Raw genomic sequence first — 26131 nt, 5'->3', positions numbered from 1 at the left:
TTATGAATGTAATCTTAACTACCCAGATGGCTGAGATTTGGAGGATACAGACTCAGTTCATCCTGTGTAGAAAAGTCCATTAGATTCCATATTCCAAATAGCCATTAAAAAGCTGGAACTGTAATTCAAGTTGTAGAGTGACTTTCTAGTGAGATCTGATTTCAAACCTCAGGAAGGAAGCTTTAATGAAGTGAGAGAGTTTTAAAAAGCAAAGTTGTGATATTATCAAAGAGATCCAAATTTCTTAAATGTAATACCAACCAAGTGGATATTGAAGCAGCAGTCTGATTTGCTTATATTTTTCATATAATTTTATTGTAATTAAAGAAAGGTTACATTATATTCGCCAGACAGAAGGTGCATTACTTCACAAACATTGATACCCTTTCTCATGTCTTGATCCCCATATCCCTCCTCCCACCCTCACCCATCATCTTGTATTCCCCCCTTCCCTATCCTATTTCAAATAACCAAATAAACATATATACAACATATCAGATAACAAGGAAAAATACTGTAACAATATGAGATAACCAAGGGACAGCAAAATAGATGAGAGATAACATAGTACATTAAGGATAAAAACCACTCATTATATGGATTTTGTTTCTATATTCTGGAAGTCCTTTCATTTAGTCTCATGTATGGTCTTATGTATCTAGGTTTTGATCTATTGAAAATCTCTGCTAGGAGAGCCAAAAGTTTCTACTGATTATGACAAATGAGGGAAACTATTGAGCCTATGTCCTTTGAGTCTGGCTCACTTCACTTAATATGATTTTTTTCTTTCTTTCCATTTCCTTACAAATGGGGCAATATCATTCTTTCTGACAGCAACATAGAATTCTTTTTTTTTAATTTCTTTTTTTATTGTAATTAGTAAAAGGGTTACATGATATTTGCCAGATAGAAGGTGCATTAATTCACATACATTGATACCCTTTCACATGTCTTGGTACCTGTATCCCTCCCCCCCCACACCCCCCACCCGTCTTGGTTTTCCCCCCTTCCCTATCAAATTTCAAATGTCCAAATACAAATAAATTCAATATATCAGATAACAAAGTGAGATACTATACCAATATGAGATAACCAAGGGACAGCAAAGGAGATGAGAGACAACATAGTACATTAAGGACAACAATCATTCATTATATGGCTTTTGTTTCACTATCCTGGAGGTCCTTTCAATTAGCTTCACATTATATGTCCTTATGTATCAAGATTTTGCTCTATTGCAAATCTCTGCTAGTAGAGCCCAAGGTTTCTACTGATTATGAAGAATGAGAGAAACCATTGAGCCTAAGTTCCTTTGAGTCTGGCTTACTTCACTTAATATGCTTTTTTCTAAATCTTTCCATTTCCTAACAAATGGGGCGATGTCATTCTTTCTGACAGCAGCATAGAATTCCATTGTGTACAAATACCACAACTTGTTGATCCACTCATCAACTGAGGGACATCTAGGTTGGTTCCATATCTTTGCTATGGTGAATAGTGAGCAGCATAGAATTCTATTGTGTACAAATACCACTCATCAACTGAGGGGCGTCTGGGTTGGTTACATATTTTTGCTATGGTAAATAGTGCTGCAATAATCATCATTGTGCTGGTGGATTTAGTATGTCCTTGTTTCTGCACAATTGGGTAAATGCCAAGTAGTGGAATTGCTGGGTCACAGGAGAGCTCTATGTTTAGTCTTTTGAGGAACCTCCAAACTGCTTTCCATAGTGGTTGAACCAGTTTGCACTCCCACCAACAGTATAGTAGTAATCCCTCCTGGTCAAACCACTGCCAGATCTGTTGTTAGATTTCTTGATCATGGCCATTCTAACTGGAGTGAGGTGCAATCTTAGAGTTGTTTTGAGTTGCATTTCTTTTATGGCCAGAGATGCCAAGCATTTCAGCATGTGTCTATAGGCCATGCTTATTTCTTCTTCAGAGAAGTCTCTCTTTAAGTCTTTGGCCCATCTTTTAATGGGATGGTTGTTTCTTTGGAGATTAGTTTGGGAGTGATTCAATTTTTTGACCTGTTGATACATTTTAGATATGAGGCCTTTGTCTGTTGTATGGTTAGTGAATATCTCTCCCACTCTATAGGCTTTCTAGTTAGTTTGCTAGCTATGTCCTTTGCCATACAGAAGCTCTGCAGTTTAATGCAGTCCCACTTATCCAAACTTTGATTTGCTGTGTTTCTGGGTCTTTATTAAGAATGTTTCAACCTGTGCCAAGGAGGCCTAGTCCTATTCCTTCTTGTAAAGTTTTCAGAATGTCGGCTTTTACCTCGAGGTCTTTGATCCATTTGGAGTTAATCCTGGTGCAAGGTGACAAAGAAAGATCCAACTTTAATTTTCTGCAGTTGCTTGACCAGTTCAGCCAGCACAATTTGTTGAAGAGGCTGTCTTTCTTCCATTGTATTTTTTTGTCTCCCTTATCAAAGATTAGTTGGCCATAGGTCTGTGGGTTAATATCTGGGTCCTCTGTTCTGTTCCATTGGTCTTCAGGCCTGTTCTTCTGCCAGTACCAAGCTGTTTTGATGATTATAGCTCTGTAACAAAGTCTAAAGTTTGGTATTGAAAATCTTCCTGAGCTGTTCTTTCTGCTGAGAATTGTTTTTGCAATATGGGGTCTTTTATTATTCCATATGAAATTTTGGATTGCCTCTTCTATTTCTTTAAAGAATGACATTTGGATATTGCATTGAATTTGTAGATTACCCTTGGCAAGACTGCCATTTTCACAATGTTAATTCTTCCAATCCAGGAGCATGGGAGGTTTTTCCATTTCCTCAGTTCTGCTTTAATTTCATTTTTTAGGGTTTTAAAGTTTCATCAAAAAGGTCCTTTACATCCTTAGTTAAGTTAATTCCTAGGTACTTTATTTTCTTTGCGGCTATTGCAAAAGGAGTTGCTTTCCTGATTGTTGCCTCATTCCTCTCACTGTTGGCATATAGGAATGCAGTTGATTTTTGAGGGTTAATTTTATACCCTGTTACCTTGCCAAAGTTTCAAATCAGCTCAAGCAACTTGGGAGTGGAGTCTATAGGGTTCTTTAAATATAGAATCATGTCATCTGAGAAGAGGGAATGTTTTACTTCCTCTTTCTCTATTTGAATCTCCTTTATGCTTCCTTCTTGCCTTATTGCTCTGGTTAGGAATTCTAATCCTATGTTAAAGAGGAGTGGAGAGAGTGGGCATCTTTGTCTCATTCCTGATTATAGAGCATATGGCTTTAGCTTGTCGACATTAATGATTTGCTTATATTTTTAAAGGCAACTGTTAAACAACAGAAACCCTTTCCAATGGGAAGGATACATTACAAATGATCAGATGACTAATGAAGGGAAAGAATTGATAAATATAGATGACTTTTTTTAGTCTTTTTCAAAAATCTAAGTCCACATACAAACCGAAGACATAACTCCATGCAGTAAAGTTGATATTCATAGTACAAAAACTGTAAGACAGCTCATTGCCTGTTATTTTCTCCATCAACATGTTTTTCGAAGTAAAAATTCAAATGTAGCAACAAAACTATCCATTTACTAGGTGATTGTGTTAATGAATTAAGTAATTCCTAAGTACCAGAAATTGTACTAGCCTCTGCAAAAATGAAATCTGGTGCAAAAGGGAAACATGGCCTCTGTCCTTTTGCAACTTGAATTCTGTGCAACTTGAAATTAAAATTGAAAGGAAATCTGAGGGCTCCTTTAATACAATCACACACAGATCCTCCAAGGTTAGCACAGCAGTTATCTATCACTCCTCTGTCAGCCTTGAAGTGCAGAAGTTTCATTATATTAATGGAGCTGTCGGATCTCTTTACACTGAGAAGTGATGTAGAAACAGTAATGGGGCACTTGACTGATTGAGTCTGCATCTCTAGAAGAGAAGAAATCAGATTCCACAACAATGCCAAGCACACAATAAATCTCATTCTAAAAAAATTTTGTATGGATCTCAAACACATTAAAAGTATTACATGCTACCTGGACAACCCTATCAACCCAGAAAAAATACAGGAAATAATGCTATGGGATCATACAGTTTCTGTACATTTTCTGACGTTCATAATTTAGTGCCTGCCTTCAAACACTGGGTAAAACCAACTGAATGCATCTCCTTCCTACTTTGAACTGAGTGATGGCACATTAGTAACTGGAACTTGATTGTGGTGTGTGTAATTTACAGCATGGAAAATGTTACTTTCAGGTGCAGGTGGCTCATGTTTGTAATCCTGTCTACTCAAGTGTATGAGATATAATGATTGTTATTTAAAGCCAATCCAGACAGAAAAGTCCATGAGACTTCTATGTTCAAATGAATCAGTAAAAATAGACATATTACTCAAATAATAGAATGGTGTGAGAGAGTGAGTTCTTGATTTCAAGCCTAATACAACACAATTTAAAAGAAAAAGAAAAGAAAATTACAAATACATTAGAAGATATTTCTTCTTTCTTTCCCTTTCTCCCTTTCTTTCTCTTATTAAGAGCTAAGGGGTAACATTTATCAGTACCCTAATGTCTCAGTGTAATAGATTAAAATTGGGGTAGAATTATCTTTATCGATGGATTTCCAGATATGTATAATTTAATTTTCATTTTCCACCATATTTGAATTGATATTGTTGACTCCAAACAAAATAATGTATACAGTAAATGATTAGTGATCATATAATGATGCTGTATCTGCTTTTAATTTTGGAGAGACTATTGGGTAGAAAATCGTGGTCTTTTATTGTGTTCTAGAGATTAAAAATAAGTCAAAAGATCTTTTAGATATCCACAGTCTGAATTTCTTTTTCATGTACTTTGTTCAATGACTGAATTCAGTTATTCTTTAAATCATGGAGATGGACTATACTAGTAATAATATGTTGTAGAGCTTTTGATTTGTCATATGTTACAGCTATTTTTTCTTTATTCTATTTTTCATCTTCAGACTTGAGATATATATATATATATATATATATATATATATATATATGTACACACACACACTCCACTGTGGTCCTTGGTTTTCTTGCTTTACGTAGGCAGTTCTCTCTATCTAATTTCCGGGATATCTGATGGCACAGTACTTGAGAGCATGGGCAATCGCCACAAACAACTTCATTTTCAATTCCAGCTCTGCCACCTTCAAACTGAGAGTTTGTTTTCCTAATTATACAAAGTTCTTTTAAAAATACCACATTTATGAGGCTGATAGTATGAGTAACTTAACCACACTGTCAAGTTAGCCATTCAAAACTATCTTGAAATGTCCCCATGTCTGCTCATTTTCATTTTGTCAAAGTAGTTCACCAAATATTTTAGATATGGTCTGATATATTCCATTTTTGAGCAGTTTTACATAATGGCTCATAGTCTGAAATTTTATAAATCTCAATAAATGTGTCTTGCTTTAGGGTTCACTGATATAATCTTAAGCAAGACTCCTTTCTCACCCTCTTCTCAAACATCCTTTAACATCTTTTTCCTCTACCTTAGGATACAGACTAGTTAGTACTGGCTGGAGTTTATTTTCTTGCTAAGAAAAGTATTCTTTCTCTCTGAAAACATAGAAAATTTCTCCTTTTGTCCTTTTACCAGGAAATATAGACTGTACATATATATGCCCATGTATACTCTTGTTTCCAAACACTTCAGATATGTGTATGTACACACATATGTGCACTTCTTAACTATGGGTTTAGAACCCCATTGTATGCACTTCATCATATCTAGCTACAGGTAGATATAGATCCGTGTGTATTAATATATGTGTGTTTATATGTTGGCTTGTATTTGTGTAAAAACATAGTTGTATGTATATTATATACTGTATACATATATGTGTATACACATTTTTCTCCTCCTCCTCTTCCTCTTCTTCTTCCTCATCTTCATCTTCATCTTCTTTTTTCTTCCCCACCTATACCTGAATTACATTTTTCAAACAGAAGTCTCAAGTTTATTTGTTTATTGAAATGGTTCCTTGATCTTATTATTATGATTTTTGTTCTAAATTATTGTTGTTCTTCCATCTGTTCTTTTTAGCCATGTGGAAATTTTTTGTTTGAAAACTGTCAAAGAACTTTATTTCTCACTCAGTATTTTCATTTCTTTGTATTTCTGCTTGGTGTTGTGAAAACATCCTTATATTTGATCTCCAAGGAATTTAATTTTGTTTTCAGTAAGACAATATTCTCTTTCCAAAACATCTGCTAAGTTTTTCTATTTATATTACATTTCTAAAATCAATTGTAAAATGTGGAAATTCTAATTGTACTTCCAGTATTTTCACTTTTTCAAATGAAGTTTTGTGTCAGTTGTATTATTCTGTTTTTGACTGGCTCATTCAGCTGTTTATCCACATTTTGGTTCTATTTTCATGTATATAGTAGCATAAACTTCCTCCCCATGTGAAGTTAAGTGTGACTTCCTTCTGCCACTAAAATATAAGAAAACTACTGCATGCTACTTCAGGGCAGAAACTTTTAGAGTCAGCATGTGCTCTGCACAGTTCTTTTTTTATGTCATAGCCACCACCATTGTTTCAGTTAGTAACTTTTCCATTATCTAAGCTTAACCACTAACATTGTTTCAGTTAGTGGCTTTTCTATCACCCTGAGCCATAAAGGAAAATATTGGATGGCATGGAGCACAGCTCTCCAACAAGCCTCAGTGAACCTGAAGAACAATGAGTATTCATCATATCTTAAGCTATTTATTTTAGAGGTCTTTTGTTAGTGTGGCCAAATCCAGTATATCCTGATAACAGCCTGCATAGTCTTTCTCCTCTACATGAAATTTTGTGACTAATCATTGTTAAATCTTCAATTTTTGAGAAGTAATGATGAATAGAACTGTAACCCCTCTATACATTAGCCTGGCAATAAAATACAATAAAAAGGAAAGGTATAAAAAACCGTCCTTCAATAACTTGTACAGATTAATTGATCAGATTGTCTCATATAGTTTGAAGTCATGAATAGAATGTATATTTCTTATTCTGTTACATCAGCTCAGAACACTCAGGTCTTTCTCCCAAGAAGATAGAATAGGTCCTTCTTCATCTCAAGTTTTTGTAAGACAAGTGTCTTTCTCCATGTACACAGGCCCAAATGACACTCAGTGCACCCACAGAGTAAACATCATGGTTAAGTCACAAAGATAAACAACTCATCAATGAGATGTGGGTTCCATAAAATCTCCAAAATCATCATCATGAATTATTCCAACATTTAAGGTAAAATGAACCTCTGGCTCATCTCTTCACTTTTGTTCAATGCCTTTAGCAAAAAAAAAAAAAAAAAACCTCATGACTCATTTTTCTCCTAGCAACCTCCAGGGAATACGAAGCTAGAGACATACTCTGAAGTTTCCTTTAGTCTTAGTTTGATTTCTCAGATGCTACAGAAATGTTAAGGGGCAGGGAATTGAAATGAGATGAAAAAAGAGAGAAGGCCAGTCTGAAAAGAATGTCCTAGTTTTAAAAATAAAATGAAGAATGAACAATGGGAGAAGAAGAAAAACTTCAGAAATAGCTCAGCTTGATGCCAAGCCTCAACTAAATTTTAGTATGCATAATAAATAAATTATGGTCACTTCCAAAGAAGTTAACATTGGTTTTCTTACACAGATATGTCAAATTTGGTTAGTCTAGAGAAAACCCATGGACCTTCGATAACAAACCCAATAAAGATTTTACCATTTCATGATTAATTTAAAAGGATATAGATAAATGACTACTAGTGAGATCAAGTGAAAATATTTAGAAAAAAATCTGTAGTGTTGATTAATGGCTTGAAGCTAACGTGGAGGAAAATCTGTACAAATCATTGAAGTTTTTTTATCTTTTTCAATAACATATATTAATATGTGATACACTAGGAGACATATATCATCACACAAATTTCTTTAAATGAAATCCAGTAACTTTAGTTAGCTACAACATCAGAATCTTGTACAAATTGTGAGATTCCCAAGCAGCACAGGAAATCCTTATATTAGAAAAATGTATACAGACCTGAAGACAGAAAATTGAATGAGTGAGAAGAACAAAAGATTTGGTATTGGAAAGTCCATCTGATGCTTTTGTATTGTTTCTGAAAATAGTTTTCAGCCAGGCATGAGTGGTTCATTCCTGTAATCCTAGCTACTCAGGATGCTGAGCTCTAAAGATCCTTGATCAAGGTCAGCCTGCGCAGACAAGTCTGAGTCTTCTTTTCAATTAACCACCAAAAAGCTAGTGGTAGGGACCCAGCCATAAGCAAAAAAAGTTACAGGACAGCAGTGAAGCACTGAGTTCAAATTTTGCCTTTCTTGATGATTAGAATGCATGTTAAGAGTTAGCCCCCCCTTTCCTGCTGTTAGACAAACACAAATCCCAAACAATGTGCATAGCAATATCAAGTCCCTATACTATTATTCAGATGTCAGCTAGAAGACTGTTGTCTGAAATGAGTTGTTTGTTTGTTTGTGAATGGAGACTTTCAAACTTAAACAGATTAGCAACTAGTATAGGAAATCATATGAGAAAGTTCTTCCTAAGTAGAGTTCTTTGAACTGTTAAAGAATTTCATAGGAAAATTACATTAAATGAAAAAATGTATTTATTACCTTACTTATGTAACTAAAACACCTATGTATGTCACCTTTACAATAAAATAAAAATAGCGGATTTCACACACATTTATTGCATACAGTATTTGACTATGTACATATAAACTGATTATGTACATATGAAGTACATATGAAATATAAAATAGATTCATTTTCTACCTCAAACTAGTAAATAATCTAGTGATGGAAACAAACAGGTACATAGCCATAAGACTTTGCTTTACATAATTATTTCATGAATGCCAATAATTTCAGAGAAACAAAGAAAGAATTTACTTAATCCTGTTCTCACCTAAAGAAATGGAACTTGAATCATCAAATAACTTTCCAAACATGTTTATTCTCACCTATTTAAATATTTAACCCTAGTTCCTACTAGGGTTAATAACACATTGAGTCCCAAGATCCCAGAAAAATCTATTTTACTGTGTCAGAAAGCAAACTAAACACTGACACCCTCAGATCAAAGCTCCCTAATAGCTCAAAGTTCTTTACACAAGAATTTCTTTTCATATTTCCTAGAGACCCCTGCATCTGGGCTGCCAGAAAGGACTTATCTTACTCCTATTATATTAGAATACTTACTAATATTTACTAATATCAGTGCCTTTGCTCTCAAGAAATCCAGTTTGAATGATAAATTCATGTTCATTATTATATTATCCTACCTTCTAAAAACCTATATTCCATTATATAATATTGTATGGTATATAAACATGCTATATATTACATATAATATACCATGTACTAAATATACTATCTATTATAGTAAACATATTATAGTAAAATATATTATAACAAGGGATTATATATGCATAAAGAATGACTATTTTTTGCCAATCCTGGGACTTGAACTCAGGGCCTAAGCACTGTCCTTGGGCTTTCTTGAGGCTAGTGCTTTACCACTTGAGCCAGCTTCTTCTGTTCCAGCTTCTTCTGTGTATGTGGTACCACGGAATCGAACTTGTATCTTCATGCATGTTAGGCAAGCACTCTAACCACTAGGCAAAACTCCCAGTCCACATAAACACTTTTTGGGTGGGGAAGCTGGCTTGGGGATTGAACTCTGGGCCTGGGCATTATCCCTGAGCTCCTCAGCTCAAGTTTTATACTCTACCACTTAAGTCACAGCACCACTAGAGATAACGAATTTTTAATTGAACAAGATTGCACATTATGTTCAATTGTTAATGATCCTGCGATAATGAACATTATTTAAATACCTTTATTATAAAAACAAATTAAAATAATTACCTAAATAAAGCAAAAGGTACTACAGAATTGTGGGGAAAGCTCCCACGGGAAAATATTTTGGGTAAGTAAAACTTATGCAAAACTTAAAGCTAAGAAATAGATTAAAATGTCAGTAAGTAGAAAGGGTATTCCAAGGAAAAGATAGAAAAAGTTTCATGCTCATGTTTATTCATTGACTCATTTATATCTAACAAGAATATAAGTAAAAATGGTTCAAGGAGTATTAGGTAATAAAATATGAAAATTGGCATATCTTGTTAGTCTGATGCTTCTTAGGTTAATGTTTCTTTTGTGTTGTTGTTAATAGAAATTGAAATGAAAGGAAAATAGAGTAGATAGATTCCCAAGGATCTTTCCATATTACTCCTCACAGATGTGGTGCAGAATAACCATCTTAACAGTAATGGTTTGTCTTTTCGTGGCTTGATTCATTTGAGTTATTTTTTTAAACTCTCTCTCCTGCCTGGGGATTTATGGTTTAACAGACTATAATAGGCAAGATAAAGCCATTCGTCATGCAGCCATAATGTGGGAAAGTAAATTTAACTTGGTGAGCTCAATATATAAATACTGGTCTTTGGGGAAACACACACAGCATATTTACTTGAATGCAAAATCCAGGCTGTATACCACATCCTACAAATTTCTCAGAGCTGTGTCATAGAGTAGGAGGCTTTCAGAGCATTAAGTTACAGGGACAGCAGGTTCCTACACAGGCAGAATACTTGTGGATTTTCTAATCTTTTGAGTCCATAGTCCTTAGAGGGCATTTTCATGCCATATTTCACCTCCTATACCTAAATTTCTATCTATGTTATATTTTAAATGGAAATGAATATCACCACGTGGAAATTTCAGGATGGATCTTCAGGATGCACTTACACATATGGTTGGACTGTTCCTGATCATGGTAGAGTGATTGAAAATAGTACTGTAGGAGTTTTAACTCATGATCTACAGTTTGTTCACAGGCCACTAACCATATCACTCTGCCACTTGAGCCACAGTGCCACTTCTGGTTTTCTGGTAGTTAATTGGAGATAAGAATCTCAAAGACTTTCACGCCCAGGATGGCTTCGAACTATAATCCTCAGATCTCAGCCTTCTGAGTACCTACGATTACAGAAAGGAACCATGGCTCCCAGTTATTCTTATTTTCTGTGTTCATATTCCTTCACAGTCTAGATCCTTAAGTGAAGATTCATTGTCATAGTTTTGTGCACATGGTTCTATATAATTGAAGCAGTTATGCAACTCAAGAAGGAACTATAACCTTGAGCTGAAGAGCTCAGGGATATCACCCAGGCCCAGAGTTCAAGTACCATGACCTACCAAGAAGGAAAAAGAAAGAAAGAAAGAAAGAAAGAAAGAAAGAAAGAAAGAAAGAAAGAAAGAAAGAAAGAAAAAGAAAATGACACAATACTTTCAGTTCAGTAGGTAACTTCAGTCATCTTAATCTTCAGAGTAAAAATAGAGTGTACTGGATTTCTTAGACCAGAGGTTAGGGTTCATGAGAAAAAAAATCAGCAATTAAATCCTTATAATTTTCTGAAAATAAAAGCAAAACAGGAAAAGTAAGTAAACATTCAAATTCAGTTAAAGGACAAAGATCTTCAATGGTAAGGCCAAAAACTTATATGGTAATGGACCATGGAGGAAATAAAATACTTTGGAGTAAAAAAATGAGGCAAGGATAATTGAGAATTGTTTTGATTTTTGAAAAAGGAAATTCCAATTCACAAAATCAGGCCATCCATAATTACGAAAGTTGTCCTCTTTCCTCTCATGGAGTATTGATGTCAGCCAAATCAAGCTACTCTGTGAAAAGCACTCTAATATAAAACATTTTTCATACATGTGGTAGAAAGTTCAGTTACTCAAGGTTTTAAATTTTTGATTCTGCATTGAAAAATGAAATTATTGCTCTGTGTACAATGTTAGCACACATAATTAATTCACTGTAAACTCTTACCTTGTCACCTGGAGCAAATAATTTCTTTCCATCAAGCTTAAGTATTTCAGAGCTTTCAAGCTGTCAAACAATCCCGTTTTTTCTCATTAAACATTAGGATAAAGTTATTGATAATTTATATGAGTATGATTTTTTTAATTTATTTTATTATTGGGGAATATACAGAAAGGTTACAATTATATTCATTAGGTAGTGGATATATTACTTCTTGAACATTGTTACCCCTTCCCATGTTTTTCTCCCACCTTGCCTCCCCACAGCTCCTCCCACTCCTCTTGTTTTTCCCTTACCTTTCCATGAAGAAAGGTCATTTGTCTCATGAATCAAGCCTTGAGATGCCCAAAATGATTCTAAGACTCTTAACTGCTAGAATACTGGAATTCATATGTGTGAATTTACTAAAATGGTAAAAGATAGGAGGAAAAAAATAGAGGTACACATGTAAGTTATTCAGACTATGTCTGCTTATCTTAGGACCTGCAGGTATTAACTGGGTTACAATCATGACAGCTCAGGCTAGTCTTTTGATATAATGTTGACAAATGAAGAGCAATTTTCATGGTGATCTCAGCATGCTTACCTGAATGTGCACAGTTAGATAAAAATCCTTAGGTTTCAAAATATGATTATTTTATAATTCATTTTTATACAGTTAGCAATATTCAACATAATGTACTCAAGTTATATTTAGAAAACTTTGCAATCTATATTTCTTACTTGAGAATCTCCTAATTTTATTTAAATCGTATTTTTAAATATCCTTCTAAATTAAGGCAAGTAGTCTCATTCTTTCCAATAATGCCATGGTGGCTTGCACCTGTAATCCTGGCTACTCAGGAGACTGAGATCTGAGGATGGTAGTTCAAAGCCAGCCTGGGCACTAACGTCCATGAGACTCCAATTAACCACTGGAAAACTGGAAGTGGCATTGTTCAAGGGGTAAGGCAGTAACTTTGAGCTGAAGAGCTCAGGGGCAACACCCAGGCCCAGAGTTCAAGGCCCATGACCCACAAAAAAAAAAAAAAAGCAATCCATTACCTGCCGGAGGAAAATAACTTCACTATTGCTTTATCCATTTTTTCTTTGATGTGGAGATAATTATTGATTTTCATCAGCATACTGTAGTGGTAGGTTAGTTATAGGAAATGAATGCTAAAAACCAATTCCCTTCTCATGATGCCTAAAGAAACATCCTGAGTTCTGTCCTGTCTCTTCCCAAGTTCTCCCCATGCCACTCTTTTCTTTTCTTTTTTTTTTTTTGAGAGTTAGTAATAAATCATGGTCAGGATTTCTCTCTTTAAGATATTAAAACTCCTGCCCAGTTCTCATCAAATGGAGACATCTGGGTAATGGGAACTTATCTTTCCTTGACCTGACATTTGTACAACTTAAATCTTACTTTAGGCTTCATGTCTATGAGTTGACTCTCATACATATTTAAAACCATTAGATGAGGGCCAGAAGCATGGCCTAGTGGTAGAGTGTTTGCCCAGCCTACATAAAGCCCTGGGTTTAATTCCTTGGTAGCACATACACTCACAAAAAAGTTGGAAGTGGTGCTATGGCACAAGTGGTAGAGTGCTAGCCGTGAGAAAGCCCAAGGACTGTGCCCAAGCCCTGAGTTCAAGACAGGCAGAAAAAAAATGAGATGGCAATCCATGGAATTTTACATGCACAGATCCATTCCAAAACTGTACCAAGAGATAATCCCTCATTTCCCTGAGATCAACCCACTATCATGACTTGGAAATCCTTCTGTAGTCCATGAAGCCTTAAAAATGGAATTTTTAAGCATGTGTTTGCTTTTGAGCTACTCAGCTACTCTATCTCTCAAACACTTTGCTTTGCCACGTGTGTGTGTGTATATGTGTGTGTGTATGTGAGAGATTTTTGTTGGAGATAACAAGACCTGGGATCTTCACCTCTGTAAATAACCACATGACATTATCCACCTAAGTCTGTCCTGAAAATAACAAGGATCAGAGACAGAGGCAGCTACTGCAAACTGAAGGTACTGAGAACTAGGGAATTGAGGAAGACTTCATAGTACCACGTCCTTTTTAAATACGATCAAATGTTAGGAGCAGAAAAGGTTTGCCAGTGACTGAATACAAGTTTACAAACATCGCCAAGAATGAAAAAAAGAAAGGGTGTTTCCTATCAGAATTGAAGATCTGTTTTCTATTAAAGTAACATGGGAAAAGATAAAATATGATTGCTATCAGTTATTTTGTCTATCACTCTGGCCTCATCCAGTCTCAAAGTTTTTTTCTTTCTTTTTGTAATGTATTGCAGTTTTAACTCAGTGCCTTATGATTATAGGTGGAAATGCTTCTACTTTAAGCCATGGCCCAGGCAACTATCTGAAAGATTTTCTAAATAGGCACTCTTTTATCATAATGTCCCCAATGCTCCCTCAAAAACCTATCATCCAAATTTATGGTCAGCATTATAAAGACATGAGTGTTTGGATTACAGAAGCCCTAACTTGTCATTTGTTTATTTATTTAAGCTAGGCATCAATGACTTATACTTATAATCTTCACTACCTGGGAGGGTGAGCCATTCAGATCATGGTTTGAAGACAGCCCAGTCAGACAAGTGCATGAGAATTATCTCTAATTACCTAGCCAAGACCAGAAGTGGGGATATGGCTCAAGTATCAGAATGCCAACCTTCAGTGAAAACGCCAAGCATCAGATTGAGATCCTAAGCTCAATACTCATTACAGGCAAAATACAATAATAAAATAAAGTAAAATACTCATGGAACAATGTATTGCACTTCACTTTGTCCTATATAGATGTCTCTCTTTTTATTCATCATTTCTGTTCAGATAATCATCAGTTTATCCAAAAATTGGCTCAGGTCTTTCCTACCATTGCTCTGTCTTGTTTTCTTTCTTCTCTTTTCTTATAGTCCTTGTAATCTTCTTTATTACAATATTCCTCTTTCCCCATAGTGGTTAACTATTAAGATTCATTTTATTTTGCCTATAAGCCTGTAAAACCTAGTCATTTCTTCATGAGTACTAATCTATGAAATCATGTAATATTATCCCAACTAAGATCATTGGTATAGCAGGTAACTTACTGGGGACACTATTTTTTGATATTTCCTTCTAGTATCTTACACTAATTTCTATTTTTTCCTGGGCATTGCTAAGTGACTTTTATTGCTTAATGAGTTAAAATAAATTCAGGGACTTTAGGTTCAACCAGCACACACATGCATGATAAAGAGAACTTTAGAAACAAAAGTATTCATTGCAAATTATCCAAACCTCTCCATACAAAAATTGCTAAGCAAGGACAAGAAGAAGAAAATAGTTCTCTAATACATATTTCTCCAATATATATACGTATGTCTTTTTTTTCTTTTTTTCTGCAAAAAGCTTTATTTCATTTGGTCCAAGGCTTGGAAAGGGCTACATGGTGTTTAGTTAGGAAATTTCCCAATGGCTATAGGGAGAGGTTCAGGTGGAAACACTGGTGTTGGATGCAGAAATGGCCCTCAAAGGCTGCTGGACTCTGGTAACTTCTAGTCGTGCTTGCGGGTGAGATGATCAACAAGATGTTCGCCCAGCTAGGGCTGAAGTGCCGCCGGCCTGCAGAGGTTGGTTAGGTGATTTCCCATTTTCTTGATAAACTTTACCTCTTCACCCAGGAAGTGGCTCTCCAGGAAATCACAGAGGTGAGGTTCTGTGCCAGCAGAACCCAAGACATGAAGACACAAAATGTCTTGGTTCAGGTTCTTCTCCAAGGCCAGGGCAGCTTCCATGTCTTACCCCACTCATCTTGAGAGGGCTTCTGCACAGCCTGGAACAGCGTGCGGCCACTACACTGGTTCTGCATCTTCAGGAGACGGTGAGCGCACCCTCACCCTACTCCAACAACTTGTGGAAGAAGTGGCCCACGACGCCACCCAGGGCCACATGGTCACCATGGTCGCCCAGAGACCGGGAGATGGAGGAGACCCGCAAATGCAAGTTGACCAGGTGGTTGACAGCAGCCTCCACCTTGGTGGAATAATTCTGACCAATCTGGGAGGTGTAGAACTAACACACACACACACACACACACACACACACACACACACACACACACACACACAAAGGTGTTGCTTGGTCCTGGAAGCAGGAGATAGGCGAGAAAAGAAGGGTTGGAGGTGGTGAGTGGAGAGGAGATCCGAAGGTAGTTGCTGGTAGGAAAGAGGAGTCTCTGAGTCTGTTCTGTGCAAACACTGTTGAGGCAAGGGATAGATCCGCAGGACGGGTGCACTCTGCTCTCTTTATATTTCTATAAAATATTTCCAGTTAGCCAGAATATAGTCATCTTAACTGGGAATATTTAATATGTAATATTTAACAATTTCTATTAGTTTTTCTCATTTAACCAGAACCATAACATAGATAGTTATCTATTAGGTATTTCTCTAATACATACTTCTCTATTAGAGAGAAGATAAAAGTTAGAAAATCATATTTGTTAGATCCAGTAAAAATCTCAGGATCTCTGTTTTTTTTTTCCAGTCCTGGGCTTGTGCTCAGGGTCTGAGCACTGTCCTTGGACTTTCTCAAGGCTTGAGCTCTACCACTTGAGCCTCAGTACCACTTCTGGCCTTTTGCTATGTATGCGGTACCGAGGAATCAAACCCGGGTCTTTGTGCATGCTAGGCAAGCACTCTACCACTAGGCCAAACTCCTGGCCTCAGGATCTCTGTTTTATAGGCTGTTTGAACCAATTTTTCTTTTCTTTTTTTTTTCTTTTTCTGCCACTCCTGGGGCTTGGGCTCAGGGCCTGAGCACTGGCCTTGGGCTTTCCTCAAGGCCAGCGGCTCTACTACCTGAGCCATAGAGCCACTTCCAGGTTTCTATGCATATATGATACCCAGGAATCAAACCTAGGGCTTCATGCATGCTAGGCAAGCACTCTACCACTAGACCACGCTCCTGGCCCCTGAACCAAATTTTATCCTTGAAATTTTATCTATTTTCAGAACATCTGAAGGCAACAAAGGACAGTATAAAGGTACTCATTATGGGCCATCTATTTCACTTAATAGATAAAGAATATGGATTCAGGAACAATCTTTGCTTTGCCTCATGACAGACATCAGGCTTAAAGGCAGAGTTTTTTTTGTTTTCTCTTTGTTTTCTTTTTGTCCTTAAGTTTCATACATTTTTTCATATATTTTTATTTTAATTAATAGAAAGGTTACATTATATTCACCAGATAGACAGTGCATTACTTCACAAACATTGATACCCTTTCTCATGTTTTGGTCCCCATTTCCCTCCCTCCACCCCTGCCCCTCATCTTGTTTTCCCCGTTCCCGATCCTATTTCAAATAAACATATATACAATGTATCAGATAACAAGATAAGATGCTGTAACAGTATGAGATGAGTATGGTTCCATATCTTTGCTATGGTAAATAGTGCTGCAATGATCATCATTGTGCTAGTGGATTTAGTATGCCCTTGTTTCTGGACGATTGGGTAAATGTCAAGGAGTGAAATTGCTGGGTCAAGTTTCATGTATTTAAACACAGTATTATAAGGTAGAGGACGCCATTTGCTTGCAGTCATATCTCTATTCATCACTTATATTGTTCCTTTCTATATCGTTTTTAAATCTGCTCTCAAGAATTTCTTCTCCATTTGAAAATGAGTTGCAGTAATTTACATTCCCACCTATCATGTAGGATGTTTCCTTCCCATCCCCAATCTTAGCCAGCATTTGCTATTTATTGTCCTCATGACAATAGTCCGCAAGTCTGATAGGGTGAGATGGAATCACAATACCATTTCAGTTCTTATTTCCCATTGTACCAAAGGATATTGAACATTACTTCATATATGTATTTATCATTAGTATTTCTTTTGAGAATCTTCTGTTCATTTGGCAATTTGCTTGTTTGTCCTTTTAACAATTAGCATGTTTTAAATTTGTTAGATAACTGGTTATTTTATCCAGTAAATAGGTAGCAGATCTTCTTTGCATTCTGTATGTTGTGTCTTGGTTCTAGCAATTGTCTCCTTTGCTGTGCAGAAACTTTAAATTTTATGGTCAATCCTTTCTCTTATTTACTAAGCAACTAGAGACCAGTTCATAATTATAACCTACAACTATGTCTTTGTGTATGAAAATATAAGATGAAATCCATTATTTAAAAGAGAGAAAGAGAAGGATAAGTAAGAATAATAGAAAGAGTAAATGTGATAATACATATTTTGTGCATGTCTGGGAATATAACCCCTGTGTGTACTTAATATATGTTTACAAAACAAGATAAAAAGTAAGTAAGTAAAAGAGAAGATAAAGCAAGAGAAAAAGAAAAGAACTGTAGCCCATTTGCACCTTAAGTTACCATCTTATTTTCACATCATTTATGTCCACATGTTCATGATATACAACTTTCATTACTTTATCTGTTTATGTACTTTATAAATGCTAAAAGCCATTGTTTCTTATGTTAACCTTTCCTGATGAACAAAAGACTAATTCCTTGGGAAATATTCCTAGGTAATTATTACTATAAGACAATAAATCCACAGCAACCTTTGTTTTTGCTTGTTTGTTTTTATCCCTCTTGTTTTTTTCTACAACATTTTTGTTCTTAATGTTTCTTGAAACAGAGCTTTGTTAGGTAGCCTAGAACAGATTAAAACTAACAAATAATGCCTCCAGGTATATTATACTATGCCTGGCTTTCCCCTACCACTTTAAAATATTTATGTAATAGCTGTTTATCAAAAAAACCTACTAGGAAATAATATTTCAATTGATGCTGAGTACTCCCAATGAGAATCAGTGAGGATCCTATTATCAGATCACTCAACCACTTTATGTGTACATTTCATTAACATTACTTCAGAAATTTGGAAAGGTTTCCCTTTTATATACAATAGGCCTGCTAGGCTATAAAATCAACCCTCAAAAATCAACTGCCTTCCTTTACGCCAACAGTGAGAAGAACGAGGCAATAATCAGGAAAGAAACTCCTTTGACAATAGCCTCAAAGAAAATAAAGTACCTAGGAATTAGCTTAACTAAGAATGTAAAGGACCTTTTTGATGAAAACTTTAAAACCCTAAAAAAGGAAATTAAAGCAGAACTAAGGAAATGGAAAAACCTCCCATGATCCTGGATTGGAAGAATCAACATTGTGAAAATGACAATCTTGCCAAGAGCTATCTACAAATTCAATGCAATACCCATCAATATCCCAATGTCATTCTTTAAAGAAATAGAAGAGGCAATCCAAAATTTCATATGGAATAATAAAAGACCCCGTAGAGCAAAAACACTTCTTAGCAGAAAGAACAGCGCTGGAGGAATTTCAATTCCAAATTTTAGACTCTATTACAGAGCAATAATTATCAAAACACCTTGGTACTGGCACAGGAACAGGCCTGAAGACCAATGGAATAGAACTGAGGACCCAGATATTAAACCACAGACCTATGGCCACCTAATCTTTGACAAGGCAGCCAAAAAAATAGAATGGAAGAAAGACAGCCTCTTCAACAAGTTGTGCTGGCAGAAGTGGTTAAGCACCTGCAGAAAACTAAAGTTGGATCCTTCTTTGTCACCTTGCACTAGAATTAACTCCAAATGGATCAAAGACCTGGAGTTAAAAGCTGACACACTGAAAACTTTACAGGAAAGAATAGGAGATACACTAGGCCTCCTCGGCACAGGTCGAAACTTTCTTAATAAGGACCAAGAATCACAACAAATCAGAGAAAGGCTGGATAAGTGGGACTGCATTAAATTGCAGAGCTTTTGTATGGCAAAGGACATAGCTAGTAAACTAATCAGGAAGCCGACAGAATGGGAGAAGATCTTCACCAACCAAACAACGGACAAAGGCCTCATATCTAAAATATATCAACAACTCAAAAAATTGAATCACTCCAAAACTAACCTCCAAAGTAACAACCATCCCATTAAAAAATGGGCCAAAGACTTAAAGACAGTCTTCTCTGAAGAAGAAACAAAAATGGCCTATAGACACATGAAGAAATGCTCAACATCTCTGGTCATAAAAGAAATGCAAATCAAAACAACTCTAAGATTCCACCTCACTCCAGTTAGAATGGCCAGGATCAGGAAAACAAATAACAACAGATGCTGGAGGGGATGTGGCCAGGAGGGATCACTACTACACTGTTGGTGGGAGTGCAAACTCGTTCAACCACTATGGAAAGCAGTGTGGCAGTGCCTCAAAAGGCTAAACATAGAACTTCCCTATGACCCAGCAATTCCACTACTTGGCATTTACCCAACCATCCAGAAACAAGGACATACTAAATCCACTAGCACAACAATGTTCATTGCACCACTGTTCACCATAGCAAAGATATGGAACCAACCTAGATGTCCCTCAGTTGATGAGTGGATCAACAAGTTGTGGTATTTGTACACAATGGAATTCTATGCTGCTGTCAGAAAGAATGGCATCGCCCCATTTGTTAGGAAATGGAAAGACTTAGAAAAAATCATATTAAGTGAAGTAAGCCAGACTCAAGGAAACTTAGGCTCAATGGTTTCCCTCATTCGTCACAATCAGTAGGAACCTTGGGCTCTACTAGCAGAGATCTGCAATAGAGCAAAATCTTGATACATAAGGCCATATAATGTGAAGCTAATTGAAAGGACCTCCAGGATAGTGAAACAAAAGCCATATAATGAATGATAGTTGTCCTTAATGTACTATGTTGTCTCTCATCTCCTTTGCTGTCCCTTGGTTATCTCATATTGGTATAGTAACTCACTTTGTTATCTGATATATTGAATTTGTTTGTATTTGGATATTTGAAATTTGATAGGGAAGGGAGGAAAACCAAGATGGGTGGTGGGTTTGGGGGGGGGAGGGAAAGGGGTACCAAGACATGTGAAAGGGTATCAATGTATGTGAATTAATGCACCTTCTATCTGGCAAATATCATGTAACCCTTTTACTAATTACAATAAAAAAAACAATAGCCCTGCTAACATTCTTGACTTTCCAGCTAAAATGATCATAATCATAAAGAATTTCTAGTACTATTGCTTACTTAACTTAAATATCTACCAGTATTTATATTAGCATGGATGTTCTTTCCTGTTCATATTAAATGAGATAAATGAGATATATTTGTTACTCACATTAGGAAAATTTGTTTTCTGTGGCATAAAGTCAATTTAAAGCAAAACTAGGAGATGGCAATAATTAAGAAAATGAGTGATAACCCTCAAAAGGTGTCTGGAAAGTAGTGGAACATGCTAACAGTTATGCAACTAATAATAATAAACTTTTGGAGAAATTGAAAAGAGTATGTATTTCCAGAGGTATGAAAAAGAAGTGCTTTCAGAAACTACTTTATAAAAAAACCTGGATGAAAACTAGAAATCATAGAATGTTCTCCTGATCTAACACACTAAATTTTTTCTTACGTTTTTCTCTAGTAAAGAAGCACTTATGATGAAAAACAAAATAATACTTTTAATTTATGCTTCCAATTATTTGTAAAATGGATTGTATTTGCTTGGTAATCTATATAGTAAACGTAATGATTTGCAAGTAATATTTTTGCTATGAAAGCCTTGCTACTCTCATTGTCAGTTACAGTAAATACTTTTAAAATATAATGGTAGTACTGTCAGCGGCAGCTACTATAAAAATTATAATTAAATTAAATTAAAAATTAAAATACTGATACAATACTAGGTATTGTGGGACATAGATGTAATTCCAATACTCAGGGAATAGAGACTAGAGAATCAAGAGTTCAACACAAGCCAAGGCTCTACAGAGAAGTAGTGATTTAACAAACCAAGGGCTGAAAATATAGCTCAGTACAATACCTAACAGGTCAAAAAAAAGTTAAAAACTATTAAGCCTAGAATTGAATTTAAATTTCTAGTACAAAGAATTGTCAGTAGAGGTATTAAATCAAATTTAGGATAAATATATATAAATGTTTTAGCATAGAAATTAGAAATTTGTTTATATTTTGAGATTTTTTAAAATCTTAATAATTATAGCTAGAATCTATACATTGGTTACCATGAAAAATGATAATAAATACATCCTGGTCTTACACAGAACTATAAATCCTCAGTCATCATTAATGTAAGTTCATTGAATCCTTAATTTAAAATCATTTCCTAACAAATATTTGCTGACAACTTTCAAGCTGCTTGCACTATAACTTCTGAGGACACAGTGGTAAATTGAATAGCAAATGTACCATCCATCAAACACAGAAAAATACTTTAAAAAAAAGTTATCACATTTGATTTATTGCTTCATAGTCATGGTTATTACTAACCACCCAAGCTGATCATAATCTAGCTAGTCAATAAATAACAACACATCTCCATGAGTGCCCTTCTCATTGTCAGTCACAGTCAATCAAACATCGCTCTTGATCTCTTGCTTTCTTGTGTCTCACTGCTTAATTTGTGTGTGCATTCATGTGTGTATGTATGTAAGTATGTAAGTATGTATGTATGTATGTATGTATGTATGTATGTATGTATATATGTATGTACTTGTGCCTGTACTAGGGATTGAATTGAGGGCCTGAGTGGTGTTCCTTATCATTTTTGATCAAGGCTGGCACTCAACCAATTTGACCTGCACCTCCACTTTTAGATTTTACTGGTTAATTCAAGGTAAGTATCTCCCAGACTTTTCTGCCTCAGTGGCTTTAAACCTCATATCTCAGCCTCCAATGTACCTAAGATTACATGTGTGAGTTACAGACTACAAGTCCCACTATTCAACTCTTGAACTTAAGCTTATGGGGGCAAAAATAGGTTCTGCCTTCCTCACTCCATATCACCACCATCTGTTTCAGTTCCTGGCATAGGGAAGATTTCAATTTAATGAAAATTGCTTTCCCCAATTCCAGCAATTTCCCAGTATTTACTAAAGAATATACATAACTCTTCATGTTCCTGAGTTATCATACTTTGAAAAGACCAAGCTTATTAAACTCACATTTTGACATTTGGCAGAAAATAGAGCCTGTAAATATGTAAGCCAGACTTTGTCAGATTTCTGTTCCCAAGATCATTTGATATCCATGCTTCTGTATTCTTTTTTTTTTTTTTTGCCAGTCCTGGGCTTGTGCTCAGGGCCTGAGCACTGTCCTTGGACTTTCTCAAGGCTAGAGCTCTACCACTTGAGCCTCAGCACCATTTACGGCTTTTTTCTATGTATGTGGTACTGAGGAATCGAACCTGGGTCTTCATGCATGCTAGGCAAGCACTCTACCACTAGGCCAAACTCCCAGCCCTTCTGTATTCTTTTGAATCCAAAATATTCTACAAAGCAACCAATTTTCTTTCAATTGCTCCCTGTGTTTTATCAGTTGCTGGAATACTAGAAGGAAAACATAAAAATATGATTAATTAATTCAATCTTACAATAAATGTTTATGGAACATCTGTGATATGCAGATGTTCTAGGCACTAGAGATTAAAAAATACATCTGTTTGAATGATAGTTGAAAAGTTGGTTTAATCATCTTAATTTCTTGGATAAGAAACAAGGATCAACCTTAAGACTTGGATAAGTTATATAGTCCTAAGTTACAGAAAAAGTCATATAATAGAGCCAGAATTTAAACACCTTTAAAAAGCTGTTTAAAAAGCTCAATCTCTTTTAGATACCAAGATCATTTCCTTTCATAAAGTCATTTCTACTCAAAGGATTGGCTACATCAGCATCAATTTTTAGGTGCTTTTGGAAAAGGTGTATTTCAAGCATGCATTCTGGCCAGACACATTGGATCAGAACCTGCAATTTTAGCAAACTTCAACTGATTTGTCCATATATTTAAATTTGTACAGTTTAAATTTAGTACGTCATTAACCAGGTATGGGAGGAAAATTTAAAAGGAAGCTAAGATATTTAGTTAAGATTACAGACGATGGAAAGTGTTTTGCCAGTATTTTGAGGTAAAAATATAGGTGAAACCTTTACGTTTATTACCTAGCATGGGTAAGTAGTTTATACATACACATTTAAGCAAACACATAAAACCCCAAAATTTCACTGACAGTAGCAGAACTGATAAGATGCACTGATTTTTTGCTAAAAGACTTCAGGATATGCCAAACTTACACAAATTATGTGTTTAAGTAAAACCTCTTAATTTAAATTACCTCTAGTTTCCCCAAGTTGCCATGCTGATAATTTATTTCAAGACACAGTTAACTTTCTCAGGCATTCATGCATCTAAATTTTGAGAACTCACTTATGATTAAAAAAATGTGACTCAGAGGAAAGCTTAGGTTTAGAAAACATTTCAGTAATTTTGAGTATTTTGCAGTAATTTATTTCTGCCTCCTAGTTTATGGTTTCTGTAACTTCTCCATCTCCAATTCTTCCCTCAGAATCCAGAAACATGTTATTATCTTTCTTTAAAATTATTTTACTTCATATATAAAACCAACTAACCAGTTAGTCATCCAAGAAAATCCCTCAGAATGTTTTTTTTCCATATTGGTGCTAAGACATTGATTCCTTCCTCATCAGTGTAAAAAATCACAAATAAAGTCTGAGTTATCAAATTCAATAACCACTTTTGCAGCTCACAGTATTTTAAAGCATTATTCTTCCCACAAAATTCCTTCTTCACAACCCCAAGGGCTCTTTTCTAGAACACATGAGTCATCTTGGAAGAAAGCAGAAAACAAAAACCTGTAAAAATACTTCACCATTAAATTCAAAAGCCACTCTTCAAAATATACAAACCAATTGTACCAATGTACAAGAAAAGAAAAAGAAGGTTATGCAAGCCAGAAGCTGTTTGACACTCTCATAGATAAGATAGGTGTAAAAGGAGTGTTAGGCTGGTGATACAGCCAATCCTTTGAGTAGAAATAGCTTTATGAAAGGAAATGATCTTGTTATCTAAAAGAGATTGAGCTTTTAAACAGAAAGGCCTGGTTGTTTAAATTCTGGCTCTGAAGATGTGTTAAGCAATTTTTGATATTTTGATCAAAAATTAGTGTTTTCCTCTACACTAAGTAAACATGACAGCCATAGGAACTATGAGATCTTGACAACATACAGATGTATTCCTTTGTTATCACAGAGGAACATCAAGCCCATAACTATAGAGGTAGTTATTTGTTGAGGTCAAGGAGGCTATGTATCTTTGATGTCACTTCAGACTTCATCTACCATATATCAACAATCATTTTTCTAGTGATTAGCATGCTCATCAATACCTGCATGTGAGAGCTTCTTTCATACCTGCAAGACACAGTGTAACCTTATGAAAAATTCCCCACTTGACCTAGAGATTCTGTTGGAACTTGTGTCCAGTTTTACTTTCTCAGAATGGCTGGGTAATTTTATTACACATTAATTCTCCCATACTCATCCCTCCCTCTTATTAATCTTAGTGAGGCCAATAATTACCTATCTCTCTTCGGAGATTCCCTGGAAAGCATTGTCTATTTTTATTTCCTCTCACTTTCCACATAATCTCAGAGCATCAATCTATGGTTGCTTGTTTCCTCAAAAGCCCTTCTTTCATGTCTTCCTTTTTTGCCAATAGAAAACCATTTCTTCAGTGTTTGATTGTGGTCAGTTCTATCGTTCAAATCTCTCTTCCTTATATTTGTATTTCTGTAATGGTAATTAATTGATTCAAAGATGAATTGGTCAGTGTAAACTCCAGATTAAAAGAACAAATCAAGTACTTGGATAAGCAAATAGGATTCCTATTTTGGCCAAGGTTACACTTTGGAAACAGATTTCAATTGTATCCAACACTGGGGAAGCTTGATTAAGTTGAGTCCTAAGAGAGATTGAAAAATTAGAGTAATTAATCAGGTAGTTCAGTAAAAAGGACTTTATTTTTCTTAAAAAACAAACAAACAACTAAAGGTATTTAAGTTTCCAGTTCACATTGATAAAACTGATGAGAAAATTGCTCAGTTCTCTATTTCACATTTCCTAGTAAACAGTGAAAAATGCCCAGGCATCTGAAAAAGTCCATGAAGTAGCTTAAACATATACATCATGCTCTGGTCTTAAAATAAAGAATATTTGTGCAAATGCCTCATGCATGGCAACTGGAAGAGATAAATCTGCATTTGCATAATGACCTCTGCCAGCAGCCACCCTATAGTATAGCACTTTAAGAATGAAAAGATAAAAATCATCCTTTCTTTCAGCAGCTAAAATCTAAGTTAAACTGGTCCTAGGTATTTTCTCTAATAATATACAGTCAAAATTTCATTTAAAGACAGTTCTATATTTTTTCTGAGAAATATTCCTATTTT

At 35.4% G+C, this 26131-nt stretch overlaps 1 long non-coding RNA gene across 3 annotated transcripts in view; it reads right to left on the bottom strand.

The window, feature by feature from the left end:
* The window catches only part of LOC150050010 (uncharacterized), a 258763-nt gene that overhangs the window by 28158 nt on the left and 204474 nt on the right, over window positions 1-26131 (bottom strand). The window contains exon 2 of one of the 3 annotated variants that reach the window (XR_016538558.1): window positions 25290-25644. The exons of the other annotated variants lie outside the window; for them this stretch is intronic. This is a non-coding gene — a long non-coding RNA (uncharacterized LOC150050010). Of the gene's footprint in view, window positions 1-25289; window positions 25645-26131 lie in introns of those variants that run through there. 3 annotated transcript variants of the gene reach the window in all.

Source organism: Megascapheus bottae, chromosome 18 (genome assembly GCF_031878675.1).
Source record: "Megascapheus bottae isolate mThoBot1 chromosome 18, mThoBot2.hap1, whole genome shotgun sequence".
Classification (NCBI taxonomy): domain Eukaryota; kingdom Metazoa; phylum Chordata; class Mammalia; order Rodentia; family Geomyidae; genus Megascapheus; species Megascapheus bottae.
Note: the sequence above shows the minus strand (reverse complement) of the source record. Positions and strands in the feature narration are given on the sequence as shown.